The 16142-nt window shown below is 33.2% G+C and overlaps 1 protein-coding gene across 1 annotated transcript in view; it reads left to right on the top strand.

The window, feature by feature from the left end:
• Positions 1 to 14799: 14799 nt before the first annotated feature.
• LOC149818935 (putative E3 ubiquitin-protein ligase RHB1A) overlaps positions 14800 to 16142 on the top strand; it is a 44661-nt gene continuing 43318 nt past the window's right edge. Inside the window, exon 1 of the mRNA XM_089985825.1 lies at positions 14800 to 14893. The gene's annotated coding sequence lies outside the window, so the exon portion shown is untranslated. The remainder of the gene's footprint in view (positions 14894 to 16142) is intronic.

The raw sequence follows: 16142 nt of genomic DNA, 5'->3' as shown, positions 1-16142 counted from the left end.
ATCAAATGCTCCAAGAACTGGTTCTTATAAAAACAAGCTCATAGATCATATATGTAAGGTTAGAATTTTGAAAAAACTTGAAAATCCAATAGCATGTTTCTTAGTGGGGTAGGGTTGATAGGTTTTCTAGTGGGTAGGTTTCCATTACCTTTCAATTGGATATTTGTCCCATATCTAAATTGTTTGGGTTCTTAATAATAGGGTCAAAATGGATTAGATTTGGTCAAATCTTTGGTTTGAACCTGAGTTTTGTTTCTAATATTGACTTAGATTTACATATTCGACATGTTTTTTATTAAAACCACTATTTATAATCAAATATATGATTGGATTCAGATCTATTCCATTTCATTTATAGCTTGTAGGTGCAAGTTTTTTTATCATTATTATTAGGAAGCTTGATGTTGATACTTGGGTGGGCCTAACAAATTAGAGAGTTGACTGAAATGATAAGCAATTTTATGTTTTAATTTTTAATAACCCTTATATATGCTTTTAGTTTGCATTTTTTGATTAATTTACTTTTACTAAAAGTGAATGCATCAATTATTGGGTAAAAACATAGTAGCTTTAAAAGTATACCTAACTTTTTTGTGCATGAGATTCAATCCAATTACAATTCATATTACGTGTAAAATTGTTTTCTAAACAAGACAAAGGAATTAGGTGGACTTGTAATTTGGAATCCTTGAGGGAATTGCTAGTGCTTCCAAACAATCAAGGAATTCCACATTTCCTTACAAATATACTTCCTTTGAATTTCAGTATTTATATTTCCCCTAACTCCCATCGTATCCCACTAAATGCCTCCTCCCAAATGCAGCCTAATAGGATTTGAAAACTCCGCATCCAACCACAACCTCTATTGGTTATAGTTGGCAACTCCAACATTGAACATCCTTGTCATCTTCCTTGTCAAGGTTGTCGAAGTACATGCTCAATCAACTTTGGGATTTGATAAATCTTAAGGCTATCTGAATTTGACATTTTAGTCACTAATGAAGCCTTAATCATCACCCTGCTAATGGTTTTAAAACCAAGTTAGGAAACAAAATCCATAAGCACTTTACCATTTCTCACGTTTGGTGAAACTAAAACCATTGAAGTGGGGAACTTGGAAATGGGACAAGGGGTTACTTAAAAACGGTGACTTGGTCTGTTAGACACAAAGTCTATAAGTATTTGTTTCTCCATTGTTTATATAAGAGTTGTTTTGTTTCTTAGTGGATGCTATGTTGACATAATAAACATCATGGTGTCTTGGATAGTTCCATGTTATTTAAAAAAAAGTTCATTAGGATTTAATAACTGCATCATGGTGTTTTGGATAGTTCCTTGCTATTTAAAGAAAGTTTATTAGGATTTGATAACTGTATTGTCATTTCTAATTTTTTATTAGAAGGCCAGTTTAGTCATTCATGTTGCATAATTTTATAAACATGCTAAATGTAATTGTAACGCCCTGAAATTTAAAAATTGTCTTCATCGGTCTAAAATGAGGTATAGAGCATAGTGAAAATGATTTGATTGGCCTAAGTTATCAAACCTCGGGTGGGTTATAGATGTGGAGTGAACTACGTAGGTTTGGATCCAACTTTTCCCATAGGGCTTGGATCCAAGTCTAACAATGAGATTCTATTATGAATCACATCCCCTTTCCATTTTTCAAACAAATCAGAGTAATTTAAATGTTTGTAAATAAAACAAGGCAAATTCAAACAAAAATAGATATCATTCCAAAATATATGTGATGCAAGGTTTTAGACGATCTAGAGCTTAGAAATTTTAACAAAAACATCATAAGAATGACTTAGAAGTCATGGTTCAACATCCCTACCTCGTATTCTAACCTGCACTGCTCAACACGTCATTCCTCACCTGTATTCCCTTTAAAGGGCCAGACTTGTGAAAGTTGGGTAAGTATATACACCAAAATTATACGGAACTATATAACATTAAAATATATGTATCATCACATTATTCTAATATAGATAACCATAAAAACAATCAGTATGGAATGAAAACAATATAACATGTGTACTTATATTAACTGATAAAGATGTGATCATGAAGAATTTTGTTTCACTTAGTTACAGTTCCCTTGAGTACATCGGGACACACATCACAATAGAAGATAACACTTTGGGTGTTTATTATGCTATATATTTTAAATTTCTCAAAAGTCTAACTGCCCTGTGTCCTAAGCAGGCATCTCATAGCTAAGAGATAGCTCCCGCAGAGGAATAATAAGAATTGTGTTACATCCTATATTAACTATAGAAGTTAGGGATATATCACCTAGGACACATTGATATCCTCAACCTCCTAACCTTCAAGTGACTGGAGACCAACTAGGATGCCTTGCTCCCATAAATTATATCAAGAAGATAGATGAACCTATCATTTGTCACTTCGAGGCTTGTAATGCTTACCCTCTCCAAGGTGGCAAATAGTCGTAATGGGTTACGAGGATTATTTATCTCATAACCCATCCGTTTGCTCTGATGCCTTGAACCATTTGAGTGTCTCGCCAATGACAACAAAACAATATTTATTTAAGTGTACATGCTCAACATGGACATCTTTGCAGTCATAGGGTTCTTCATAACTCCAAGCTCATTACAAGGCTAATACTAGTACATGCATGCCTTACATGCCTTATACTACGAATGCCACACCCCATACTTATAAGTCGGGTTCACTAGCTATAACACGAGTCACAAAAGTTTATGCATATTGCCAATGGTAACATCTCATTTTATTATGCATACATAGTTTGGTTTTTCAACAGTTAATATACTTGTATTTGGAAACCAACAAAATATTCAGTAAAAACAAGATTCATCAAATGTTAAATTGTCTTTCCTTGACTCAAACCATCATAAACCCACAACTCAAGTCAAATGAGATATCATTGCAAACTAAGGAGTCTCAACTCAGAAGTTGACCCTTACAATCTAGTGTTGATGCTTGTTCAAAAGAGTTGATTCACAAATACACAGGGGTTGACTCTTTCTTCAAAAGGGTTGACTCATAACATACAGGGGTTGACTCTTTTTCAAAAGAGTTGACTCATAACATATAAGGGTCAAATCTTTCTTCAAAAGGATCGACTCTTTTTTAAAAGAGTTGACTCATAATATATAGGAGTCGACTCTTCAGAAATAGGGGTCGACCCTTTCTTCATAAGGGTCAACTCTTTTTCAAAAGAGGACTCATAAGATACAAGAATTGACTCTTCAAAAACAAGATTCGATCCTTATAGGAAAGGGTCAACTCTTTTTCAAAAGCGGACTCATAACATACAAGAATTGACTCTTCAAAAACACGGGTCGACCCTTATAGGTCAAGTTTTAAAACATAGCTAAAATACTCAGTAGTGGTCGACCCTTCAGAAACAGGGGTCGATCCTTACTGGTCAAGTTTTAAAATGCAACCACCCGAGTGTCAACCCTTCAGAAACAAATGGTCGACCCTTGGGCCTGACTAGTGACCCTGTGAAGCAGTCAGGGGTCGACTCTTGCTTGCAGGAGTTGATTCTTGTTCTTCTCGGCATCGAGTAACCTCTTTCAAAATCAAACTTCTTGAGATAATTCCACATGATTTATGTGCATATATATATATATATATATATATATATATATATATATATATATATATATATATATATATATATATATATATATATATATATATATATATATATATATATAAAACATTACATAGCACCATGCAAATTTTCCTAAGAACACCTGCCTCAAAAAGTTGTATATTTCTATGATGGTGAAGCTAATCAAGTTGTGGTGAAGCAGGTAGAGGTTGCTTAAATAGTCTGATAAAATCAGTGGCTGATGGTAGTGGCGATCATGGTGGTGGCATTGCATTAGTGAGGAGGAGAAGAATCAAAGGTGGGTGGTGGCAAGTGCCAACAAGGTGTTGTGCACAAGCTTGATGTAATGGTGGGTGTGCAGTGAATGAAGGTGGCAACAAATGATGTGGCAACAAGGTGATGGCTGCTGGTGGCATCAAATGAGAAGGGTGGTGGCAAAGGTGAGTGGTCAGGTGGTGAGGGTCTCATTGTGTCAAGAGATAACACATGAGAGATCGAGAGAGAAATATGAGGAATGAGATGCATGAACCCATGGAAAAATGGGGTATTTATAGAAAAAATGGGTGAAGAGAGTGGTGACAAGTGTAGAGAGACTTTCAACACTTGGTGTGCTGAAGTCATCACTTGTAAAGAATGACTTTACAAGTGGAGAAAGGGGTAATACATGTTTTGTGGTTTGGAATTTGAATCTGGGTTGGATCCAACTGAGATCGAATCCAGGTCCAAACAAAGTTAAATCTAGTTGGGTCCCTAGTTTGGCTAACTAGGTCCCCATCCAGTTTCTAAAACTAGTTTGTTTACATTTTTAATTTCAATTGAGTCCCTACAAAATAAAAAAAATAAAAAATTGTCATTTGAATATAATTTAAAAATGACAACTGTGTCCCTTGTATAGTTGAGCCCATAACTTTCCAAAAATAATCATTTTGCCCCCAAAACTTATTGGGCATGCTCTGAACTCATTTCAACTCGGTTTTTGATGAAATAAAAACCATTCTTCTTAACATTTTGATAAAAACACAACCACATACTTCGAAGTTACAAAAATAGGCCTCAAAATTTTCATAATGTTTCACTTAAAAATTTTGGATATTACAATAATAGACTAATTTTCTTTATAAAAATATGTTAGATGCATTAAGTAAGCCCACAGAGTTTTACCCTACCAGAACAATGATAGTAAGTACGCAGGTAGAGCCAACAAGACTAGGTCTCCCTAGGGCAGTTTCTTTGAGTAAAAAAAAAAAAAAAAGATGCATTGGATTTATCAATCCCATTGAATTTGTAGTAATTATTAAAATTAGCCAAACATCTCCTTCTAACCCAAGCATCGAAATCAAACAAAATAAAAGAACTAAAAAAGGTATCGAAAAAATAAAAAATGTGTTGATTCATTGAGAATTTTTTTCCTTTTTTGAGTCAAAGTAAAAAATTACAAATAAATATTTGCAAATGGAGGCTCCCATGAACATACATATAATTAATCGGTTAACATATGTATGTAAAATGCATATAATATATCACTTTATTTACTTTTTTTATAAAAAATTCACCAAAAAAGTGGGGCACTCTTAATGGGTCCGCCACCTTTTTTTAAATATATATAATATCTATCTAATCGTTTGTTAAAATTAATATTTAGAAATTACTATAAGAAAAAAAATGATACAATCTAAAATATGGATATGTTTGGTAGTATTTTTTATTGATTTGTTTGTAATAATAAATAAATCCTACTTATGAGCAATTTATTAATATTTATTCTTTCGATCTTTTCTTATAAGCAAATATATAAATATCGAGTAGTACATCCTCCCATCTATAAATAAACATTTAACTGAATTGAAAACATGTTGGTAAAAAAAGCAAATATGTGCGTGCTTGAATTTATGTGTTGTAGGATTATATTCATAAAAGAAGGAAGTTGAATGGTAAAGGAAGCATTAATGAGGACTTGGATGATAAGGAAGCAGTGTGGGTTATTTATGTAAGTGCCGAACTGCCAGTGTTCACTATACAAAATCGTGGCAATTGTTAGGTGGACACTCTTGGGAGTAGATGAGGTTCCATTCCTGTTTAGGGCAGTCATTCTGTAAAATCTTTATTCATTGTTTAGGTATCATTGGATAACAAAGGAGTTATACAGTTACCTTTGCATCATGTAAAATGTGTTCATTGTTTTAGGTATTCTTTTATAAGATTGTGTATTTTTCACACTTGGTTAAATTTGAGATTTTTGAAAATTTAGCTAAGTATAGAAGAAGATCGGTAGAATCTCAATTTTAGGCCAATGTTCTTTGAGTATGGGCTTGGCCCAGGTCTCATTGACAAGGTCTAGATGAGCTAATCGGACGATAAAAAGTTTTATTTTCAACATTCAAATTTAAGCAAAATTTGAGACAAATTTCAGAGGCAAAATTTAAGTTATATATCGTTGAATGCGTCTCAAAATTTTGAGTATAATGATATTTTACTTTTTCAAATTCGAGATACGATTAGCCCCAAAATCATAATTTTTTGAAAAAGGACTGCCTCTACATGCCGAGTTTGGATTTAGATCGGACTGGATCCAATGCTTTTGATCCAAAGTAATATTGATCTGGACTCTATCCAAGACCCATATTAATTAAGAATTGATTCAGCCTAAGATCTAATTGGGATTTGGATATAGATTGGGATCTTAGATCCGGATCCAGATTCAAAACCCATACCCAACAAAAGTCTAGCTTTAAATTCAATTGTTATATTTAAATTAAAGTTAATTAGAGTTAAAAAAGACTCCCAGAGAGATAAAGTAACCTTTGAAAGCTTTTAGATATTTAATTATTAAATATTAATTAATTAATTAATTATTATTTTTAATTAAATCTGAATTTTGTTTTGTCAAGTTGTTTAGGACTCCTTAGAAGAGTATTTATATATGTGTATTAGGCTAAAGAAGGTTTCAGAAAGTTTAATTGAATTAGGAAAGAAGATTTGAAAAGTCAACATGAAAGAGTTTTAAATTTTTTGAAAAGATGAGTGAGTAAGAGAGTCTCAATTAGGGATTAGACTCCAACCCTCACTGGAAAGGCTGGATGGATAAGAGGGTGTGTCACCTCCCTTTTTTCACCTATTTATAGCTCAAAAAAAAAATCTTGAACCCCAAATAGAAAGAGAGAGAGAGAGAGAGAGAGGTGTAAGTTTTGGAAAATGCTTTTTTAAAACAATCTTTTTTGAGTAAAATCAAGTGAAAGCCAGACACCAAAATTAATAAAAACCGTCTTGCACGAGTGGTGGAGTCTGGGTCAATCTCAAGAAACGGAAAATACTTTGTATTCAAACACATAATCTAAACTATGTTTTATTGCAAAAAAAATCAGTTAATTAAATTAATAAGGGAGAGAGTGCAACCCTCTGCATTGAACTTTAAACAATAATTAACGACCTTATTATAACCCAAATAATTGAAATTGAAATAAAATAAAAGCCTAATCTAAAAATAAAAGAAAAAGGTCTTCAGTGCTTGAGTCTTCTTGTCCTCTTTGTGTTCCCTTTAATGGAACATGTAATGCATGTTTTTTTTTGCTCTTTGAAGGCTCCCTGAGGACACTTCTTGAGGGCCTGAAGGGGCCTCAGAAGGCACTTTGGGGGTACAAAAAGGGCTCTACCGCACGTTCCAATGTTTTTCTGCAAAACACAAAAACAAGAAACAAAGCAGTATGACAAAAACTAAACACGAATTTACTATCTAATGACTAAAAAAATCAGCAAAAACAAGATTTAAATTAACTAAACTAAGCATGAACTAAACTATGAACTAACTAATAACCTAACACTAAAATACAAAATAGCAAAACAACCTAACTAACTAATCAATCAAGAAGCTAATGTAACAAACTAAGCTTAACTAATTCAAGAAATCAAGAAACAAACTAAATGAATAAGAACACAATCAACTGAACATGACAACTACTTAATTAATTTAATCTAATATCACACGTTAATAACAATTAACAAGAACTAAACACGAAAAAAATGGCTAATAGTAAACTATGCTAATCGGCTAACCCGAATCAAATAAAACTAGTATTAAACTATATGCAAAATAAAAAATTTAACTAACTAAATTAAACCAACAGCTAACACGTGAATCAATTAGCAACTAAAGAACTTAAATAAACGAACTAACGTTGAACTATAGAACTATGGCTAATCTAAAAGAACTAAAAATAATTTAGCTATTCACAACTAAGAAAACCACGTTTAATGAAAACCACTATCTAACAAAGATTAACTAAAACACATGATAACTAATACTCTGACATCTGATGCAATACAAAGCTACAACAAACAACTAATGATAAATGACTAACACACATGATCTAATGAAATACGTAGCTGCATCAATCAGCATTAACAAAATATTAGACGTCAAATAGATAAAGGAATACAACTAGCATCTTATTCAAGAAAGATTAGAATAAATGCATCATGCTAACCTATATATTGTAAACCAGTTTTAACACACAACCATATCAATGTAAAAACAAAGAAAAGCAGCTCAATCAATGTTGACAGTCAACACACTCAACGTTGGATATCAAACAGAGTTAGAGTTGCTATAAAAATACTACTCGACTACTTGCAATAAAATAAAACTACATTAAACGACTACCAACTTTTCTTTTCTTTTCTAATAAGAAGTCTAACTAACCAAAAAGAAAATCTTCAATAAAACGTAATGGCAGGTATTGATCAACTAACTCAACCTTAACTTAATTGCATAAGCTATGCTCTACTTGACGTCAAACACGATTTTAGAAAAATGCTAAAAAAGAAACTAATCGGCTAAGCAAACAAAGTTCTATTTATTTGACCTAAAACAATGGCGAGTAAAAAAAACTTGCTGCAGACTTTCTTAAATTAAATCTAATCCTAAACTAATATAGATTCAAGGTGACAAAAATAAAAAAACTTAAACTAACACTAGCGATCTACCTAAATCAAGATGTTTCAATGCTTGAATCAAGAAAACAATTAACTATCAAAATGAAATTTGTATTTTTTTTCTTCTTATTTTTTCAGGTGTAGGATATGAACTAACCTAATTTAAATATGCAAATGATATGATGCTATGCTTTATGCAATGCAAAACAACAACTATAACGAAAAAGAGGGAGAAGAAACGACCTATCGCGGATTGCCTCCGATAGATGGGTTGAGAAGAAGATGGTTGATCTCAGTTGCACACACGCCTCACTGACGAAGAAGAAGAAGTTTCCAATGATGAAAGGGGGTTGAAGCAAGAAGAAAAAGAGGAAGAAAAAGAAGAAAGAGAATAAGAGGTAGAGAAAGAAATCAGCAAAAGGGAAAGAGAGGGAGCAAGGGAGAGAGAGAGAGAGGAGGAAAGGGGGTCTGTGTTTTCCAATGCTGGAAAAAACATCCCTTGCTTCTTAACATATAATATTTATAATAGAATATTAGGTTAAAACAAGTTTTTTAAAATAAGTCCAAATAATTTTCAAAAAGAGGTATTTTGAAAAATGTGTTTCATAAAACAAAACTTCCTAAACCAATGAAAACTTCTACTTAAACTCTTTTACACTAATTAAAACTCTGATTAAAAATTCTTAAACTAAATAAAATATTGAAAAACGTAGGGCAAGCTTTGAAATATGTGGATTTATGATAATTTCTATTTCAATACACTTTTTCAAAATTAATGATAAAAATGAGTTTTTAAAGTGATTTTATCATGAATCATGCATAAAATAAGATGAATAAAATGTGAATATTATGCATGATCAAGAGGAAAAGGGAGAAAAAGAAGAAGGAAGAGAGGAAAAGAGAAAAAGAGGGCTTCTTCTCCAAATACCCATCAATTTTTTTGGTTTTGCAAACTTCAAAAAAAGCTACGGGTCTTTCTCTTATTTTTGAATGAGAAAAATAGCATAGATTGGATTTCCATGCATGGTTTTATTGGAAATCCATGGGAAAATAGTAAATCTGGATACTTACCTTAATATGCATGGATTGGGATTTTATTTTAAAAAAATATCTATATCATAGAGTTAGACCGATCTGCCATGTGTTTAACATGCGCAAATCTGATCCAGATCTAGTGCATTAAAAATCTTGGAAAGAATATGTGTATATTTTGCATCTAGTTAAAGATCTCTGTACATGTTTGTTCTCATGATAGAACCAAATTTTTATTCATGTTAAAAACTATACATTAAGTGCTTGTTTCATGGTAAACTTATTTTCTTTGCATAACATAATGTAAAAAAATCGTTAGATGCATGTATGCTTGTGAAATTACATATGCAAACATATTTGAGTGTAAATATGCATATGAATATATACTTGAAATATGAATTTGTACATGCATGCAAAACTGAGTGAAATCATGCATATATATGCATACTTGAAAGATGAAATTTGCATATACATGCATCCTGAATATGAATATGAATATGCAAATGCATGCATAATCGAAAATAAGTATGTGTATTTTTGCACATTCAAAATATTTTTACATACACTTTTACTAAACTGACTGGCAACCCAGCCGAGATGGGCTCGGCTAGGCAGGCCCAGCCCCTGCCAGTAGGCTGGGCACGTGCAGACCTGGTAGCACCTGTCAGTTCCTATTTTGTTTAGTTCCCCCTCCCCCCCCCCCCCACAAAAAAAAAAGGAGATAAATATTTTTAATAAAAGTTTTCAAAACCTAGTCAACTGCCAGTTGGCTGGGCACATATATTTGGACTGGCTGGCAGCCTAGACAAACCTAGTTTCGGCTGGCCTGCCAGGCCTCAATGAACTTGCACAAGCCCAACCATTTGTTGGTTGGACAAGGTATTAAAAAAAAGGAGGTTATAAAGCAAGTTGCGCTTATGTGGATTTTTTTTAGATTTTCTATGAATTTGTATGCCCAATTTATCTTTAGACAAAGGTCTAATTAGTGTTTTCTAGTATCAATTTGTGAGATATTATTTTATTTGTTATTATCATTTTTTAATATATTATGTTGAATTGTCGTATATCAATTTATAAGATATTATGTATTTTATAGTGTCAATTTTTTAGATATTGTTTTGGTTGTTAATATCGATTTGTAATATATTATGGTGAATTGTCGTATATCGATTTGTAAGATATTATGCTGAATTATCGTATACCAATTTGTAATATATTATGTTGAATTATCGTATATCAATTTGTAAGATATTATATGTTTTCTAGTGTCTATTTGTGAGGTATAGTTTTGTTTGTTAATATCGATTTGTAAGCTATTATGTTGAATTGCCATATCAATTTGTAATATATTATGCTCAATTGCTGTATATCGATTTGTAATATATTATGTATTTTTTAGTATCAATTTTTATGATATTTGTAGTATGATTTCTATTGTAGAATTACAACAAAGAATTATCTATTTGCAAAAAAAAATATAAAAATATAATAAAGAAATATCGATTTACAACAAAGAATTATAGAATTACAACAAAGAATTATAGAATGCTAAACATTACAACAATTCACACTAATGAAAGTTAAATGCTACAACTATTTTATAGCTGAAGAACCCACACGTGATTCCTGTGTTGCGTTGCTCACTTTTGAATTAAACTGAGCTTGTTATTAAACAGAACAATATCAGGCACTACATTAAGTTCAACAAGAAATGCAAACATTCTTTCAAAATTATTACATAGCAAAAGACTTGTCAAACTCATGTCATTGTTCCACTCAAACAAGTCGGGGGGATTGTAGGTTCCAACGTTGTAATGCACGTCTGTAGGGTATTGCTGCATGTTGGAAATTACAAAAGTTAGATATTGATAAGTTGCACGTAATGCAATTTACATGAGAAGGAATATAATGTATTACATACTTGTTCATGTGAAGGTCTTGGTTGCTTAAGGGTTGGTTGTTTCTTACACATTTTCTTGCAAACCAATTCCAGTGCACCCTTTATCCTCCGACGACTGTGATCAGAGACATGTTTCCTTTTGATACCCATCGCTAGGTGAACATTTTTATTATAATCTACAAGGTTTACTCCTGACTTGTCGAAGATGATATTGACACTTCGACTTAACTTATCATAAGAGTAAGGAGAAATATGAATTTCATCTACGTTATTCGATCATGTTTTCTTAGATTGATCTTCATGAGCTACAACAAACTCATGGTGAATTAACTGCACTTTTTCAAGTAATTCCCTTTGACACTTTTCTCATACATACATAAGCTTCTTTGATTTTTTATGTCAAATCTACAATATGCATAAGTGACCTACATAGTTGTTGGTAACGGGTGGCTATGTGACACTTTTCATCAACACTAGATGGACTGACATTATTTGTATCTAGCAGTTCAATCTTTTCTTGTCTTATCCATCTTTGCATTAAATATGACTCAGGTATTTCTTGTATTTTCTCTTGATTAAGTGCCTTTAATACATGATGACATAAAATACCTTTGAATTCAAATAATTTGCACGTACATTCAACAGTTTTGTTGTCTATATTGCACGTAACATGTGCTTTTTCCTTTTTGGGTGCTCTTTGCCCTACCATACAACATGGTACTTGTGTATATTCTTATATTGCATATGCCCTTCTATGTTGCAATTCATGACATGTATAACCTTCTTTTTAGTCCATTCAAATACAGTTAGTGTATACAGATCTGCAGGTCGTGTCAATATTTTCATGCCCAAAGTTACAGGGCGGATGTTGAAGCATTTCACATCTTGTTCAAGCTCATTCTGTCTACTATCGTCTACAAATAATTCATACTATTCCATGAAGCGAAACATTGTTAAACATAAATACATTTTTTTTCCAGTGTCACATGCATAAATTCAACTATTTGTGTGCTTATCATACCTGTACAAAAGTATTGTCTTTCATATGTCAATGCCCACTTCTCTTTATCTGCATATAAATGTTGTAACCACACACAGTCTTCAAGGTCGTACATCTGAATCATTTGCTCCCAATTAGACATAAAAGTGACCTCGTCTATGCTCTAAAGTACACACTTTCTAAACTTTTTATCAAACCCTATCTTATGATTAAAAAGGTGTCCTATGTTCTTTGTTGCATTTTGAAAGATATGCCACAAACATAAACGATGATGTGCATATGGCCATACATGAGACACTGCAACCACAATTGCATAATCACCATTTATAAGTACATCTCCTGGGTGCTTCCCATTAATTGCCTGTGTAAATAATTTAAACAGACACTCAAAGGTTTCCTTGGTCTGGTCATACAAAAAAGCACCGCCTAATATGCAATTCCGTGAGTGATGGTTCACTCTGACAAACAACGCAAATGACCACTGTTATGTATTAGTCTTTATTGTTGTATAAAAAACAACCACATCATTGAAACATTCATAATCTACTCTTGACTTTGAACCTGCCCAAAACATATTCACAGCATACCATCTTCATCCATCCAGTTGCATTGTACTAAAGAAATCAGGGTCAATGCTTGAATTCTTCTGTAGGTAATCAACCAAAGAACATATTCATTCTTCATGTTGTCTGACATCTTCCTTCTCAAGTGGTTTCTTAGACCCATAGGTGTAAATGGTATATTCGTGCAACCACTATTTACGCTTGCGCACAAATTCTATGTCTTTCTTGGTGCAATGCCGACGCTATCAGCTATTTTAGCAATTGCAACACATGCTTAAGTTACTTTACGATGTGACCTTAACATATGAGTCATAAATGAAACAACTAATTCATGGTTATGATCATTGATTAAAGTACGAACTATATATATTTCATTCGAAAGTCTTCTTAACACCATTCTCGTTGGACAACCACATATTGAATTTGACTTGCTCCTTGTTGGATTTCCACTTGACTTCTTCCAACTTTGCTTAGAACAAACATATGCCTTTCTCACCACGACACCCTGTGCATTTTTTACCCAATAATACCTTCTAACACTCAAGCCAAGTTTTAAGGCATAATCATTATAAAATTTGTATGCAGCTTCCACATTATTAAACTGCATTTCCTCTACGGGAATAGAGTCAAGTATACTATCATGTAGACTTGAAGTACCTACACCTTTGTCAAGTGCACTGCCATGATCGTCTACCTTATTATTGAATTGCATTTCGTCTGTTGGAATATTCAAGTCAAGAGTGAATCAAATGCCTGCACCCTTCTTATCATGTGCATCATTAGTGCACATATTCACTTCTTTAGGTGCGTCGATACTATAGATGTTCATTGCTCCATGACTTTCCAATGATTACGATACATTATCTTCACTGCAACTAGTTGATAAGCTCAATACTGTCATGAGCAAAATATCAAATTGTGTTAGTCAACGCATACGTTTACTACAATTTATTCAAGATGCATATAACAACGAATACAGATTAGTTATAATACAAGATAAAAACAAAGACGAAACATGCAAATCTATATACGAGAAGCAGGAGGACATTTTCATCCAATGCATATTTATCTTAAGGGAGAACATTTTCATCAAAAGCATATATACTTTTTTTATATGTTATTTTATTATAAAGTCATCGTGGGCAACATTGGCATATGAATTCCTTTGTGCACACTGGAACACAGGAATTTGTGTTCCAGGAAGAACACACAACACCCTCTCATGACCTTCATCTCTCGTTCTTTTCACATTTTCTTGTTTTTAATATGCTACACCAACAATTTCATTTAGAAATGTTATCGTATCAAAACTTTTTTTAGGCAACATTTTTTTTATGAGTTTTTTTTGCTTTCAAATATGCCCTTAAGGGAGCGTTTGCGTGCCACGGAGGAGAGTGTCGTGGTACCCTCTATCGTTCCTTTTTGCTGAAATGGAATCAAGCCATCCTCACGAGAACTCTTTCTGCTGAAAGCGAGGGTTTTCATAGATTTTGGGTTCCTTTTTAGCAAAAAAAAAAAATGCCCAGTTAGGTCACGGAGGGGCCCGCGGAAATGCACCCCCATGGGTCTCCGCGGAAAAACCCCAGTTTCCGCGACAAGCAAACGCCCCTAGGTAAGGAACAAAGGAAGGAAAATTATTCGTTTCAAAGCAAGGATATAATAGTAAAAATACAATATCCTTATATTATATATATATATATATATATATATATATATATATATATATATATATATATATATGAAGAGAGAGAGAGAGAGAGAGGCAGGTGGCGGGGAAAGCCATCTGTTTCTGGCTTATTCTGAGGGCGTCTTGTTCGTGAAACCCCCACTAAACCCCAGCCCCACTTACACAACCCTCGGTAAGGGTTTTTTCTTTGTTTATTGGGAAGTTTTTTCGGATTCTTGACGAATTCTTGCTGTTTCACTGTTTCATTGGTTTCTTTCCAGTGGGTTTCTTTATGTTGAATTCGGTGTGGTTCGTTCTGAATCGTTACTTTTTTTCTTCTTCTTCTTTGGATTTTAATGGATTTCTTGTGATTTGATGAATTCGGATTTGTGAGATGTTCCGGGTTTGCGTTTCTTTATTTGTTTTGTCGCTTCGATTCTGTTGGAATCATGGGGGACTTTCTTTTTTTGAATGAATTATGGGTGACTTTCTAGGCTTGTTGATTATGGACTTCCTTTTATGTTCCTTTTGATTTTGGTGGTCTTTTTTGTTGTACTGTTGAATGAAATTGGGTAGTTAATTAGTCTTGATGAGGTTTGAAATCGTCTTCTCTTTTAAGGATTTTTTGGTGTTTTACATTTGCAACACGAATATGAAAGTTAGGACTATTCATTGGAGAAGATGAAGAATTTGGTGACTTTTTATAAGTTTATTTGAAATTGCATCAGTTTTCAGTGAATGTCGCCAGGATTGTCTCCATTGATTGGCATGGATGAAGTGATGAACCTTTCAGTTCTTGATGAACTTAGTTTTTCATTTTTTCGGAGTGGTGGAGCTCTTGTCATTATAACATTTATAAGTTGCGATCATTTTTGTGATAGTTTCGTGCTGACTTTTGATGTTCTCCGTTTTTCGCTCACTGGTTTGATCAATGGGCCTAGTCCTGATCGAGACCTCCATATCTGACCAAGATACTTTAAATAGCTACGGAACAAAGCCGACATAGATGTTTTACGTCCTCTTCTGCTTGAAACACATTATGCATTTGCTGTCAAGTTAGAAGCCCTTCCCTTCAGTTTCAACTCTTTGTTGACCTTATTTGGTGATATCAAACACCAAAAGCCTACCCCTAGTTCAAAGGGGTCCAATCCTATATTGTTTTATTTGATTCTTATGCAACACTATGCTCAACCAACAGTTTGTGGAAAGAGGCAACTGTGAAGCAGCCAGGCTACACCTCCAAATCAGTTGGCACTTGGCAGATTTCTCTCGTACCTCATAAGGTTAACATGTCTTTTCATTTTTTTTTTCTTTTCTATGGGGGGATCACAATACTATAATAGCTAAACTTTGTAAAACTCCTCCTGAAGAGGACCTCCCAACCCCTTCCATCAACCAGCATTCATCAACTTTGCAATCAGGGGTTAAAGCAAATAAAAAAC

Source organism: Nuphar pumila, chromosome 13 (assembly GCF_984573655.1).
Source record: "Nuphar pumila chromosome 13, dmNupPumi1.hap1.1, whole genome shotgun sequence".
Lineage (NCBI taxonomy): Eukaryota > Viridiplantae > Streptophyta > Magnoliopsida > Nymphaeales > Nymphaeaceae > Nuphar > Nuphar pumila.
The sequence above is the reverse complement of the archived record's forward strand: the minus strand, read 5'-3'. Positions and strand labels throughout refer to the sequence as shown.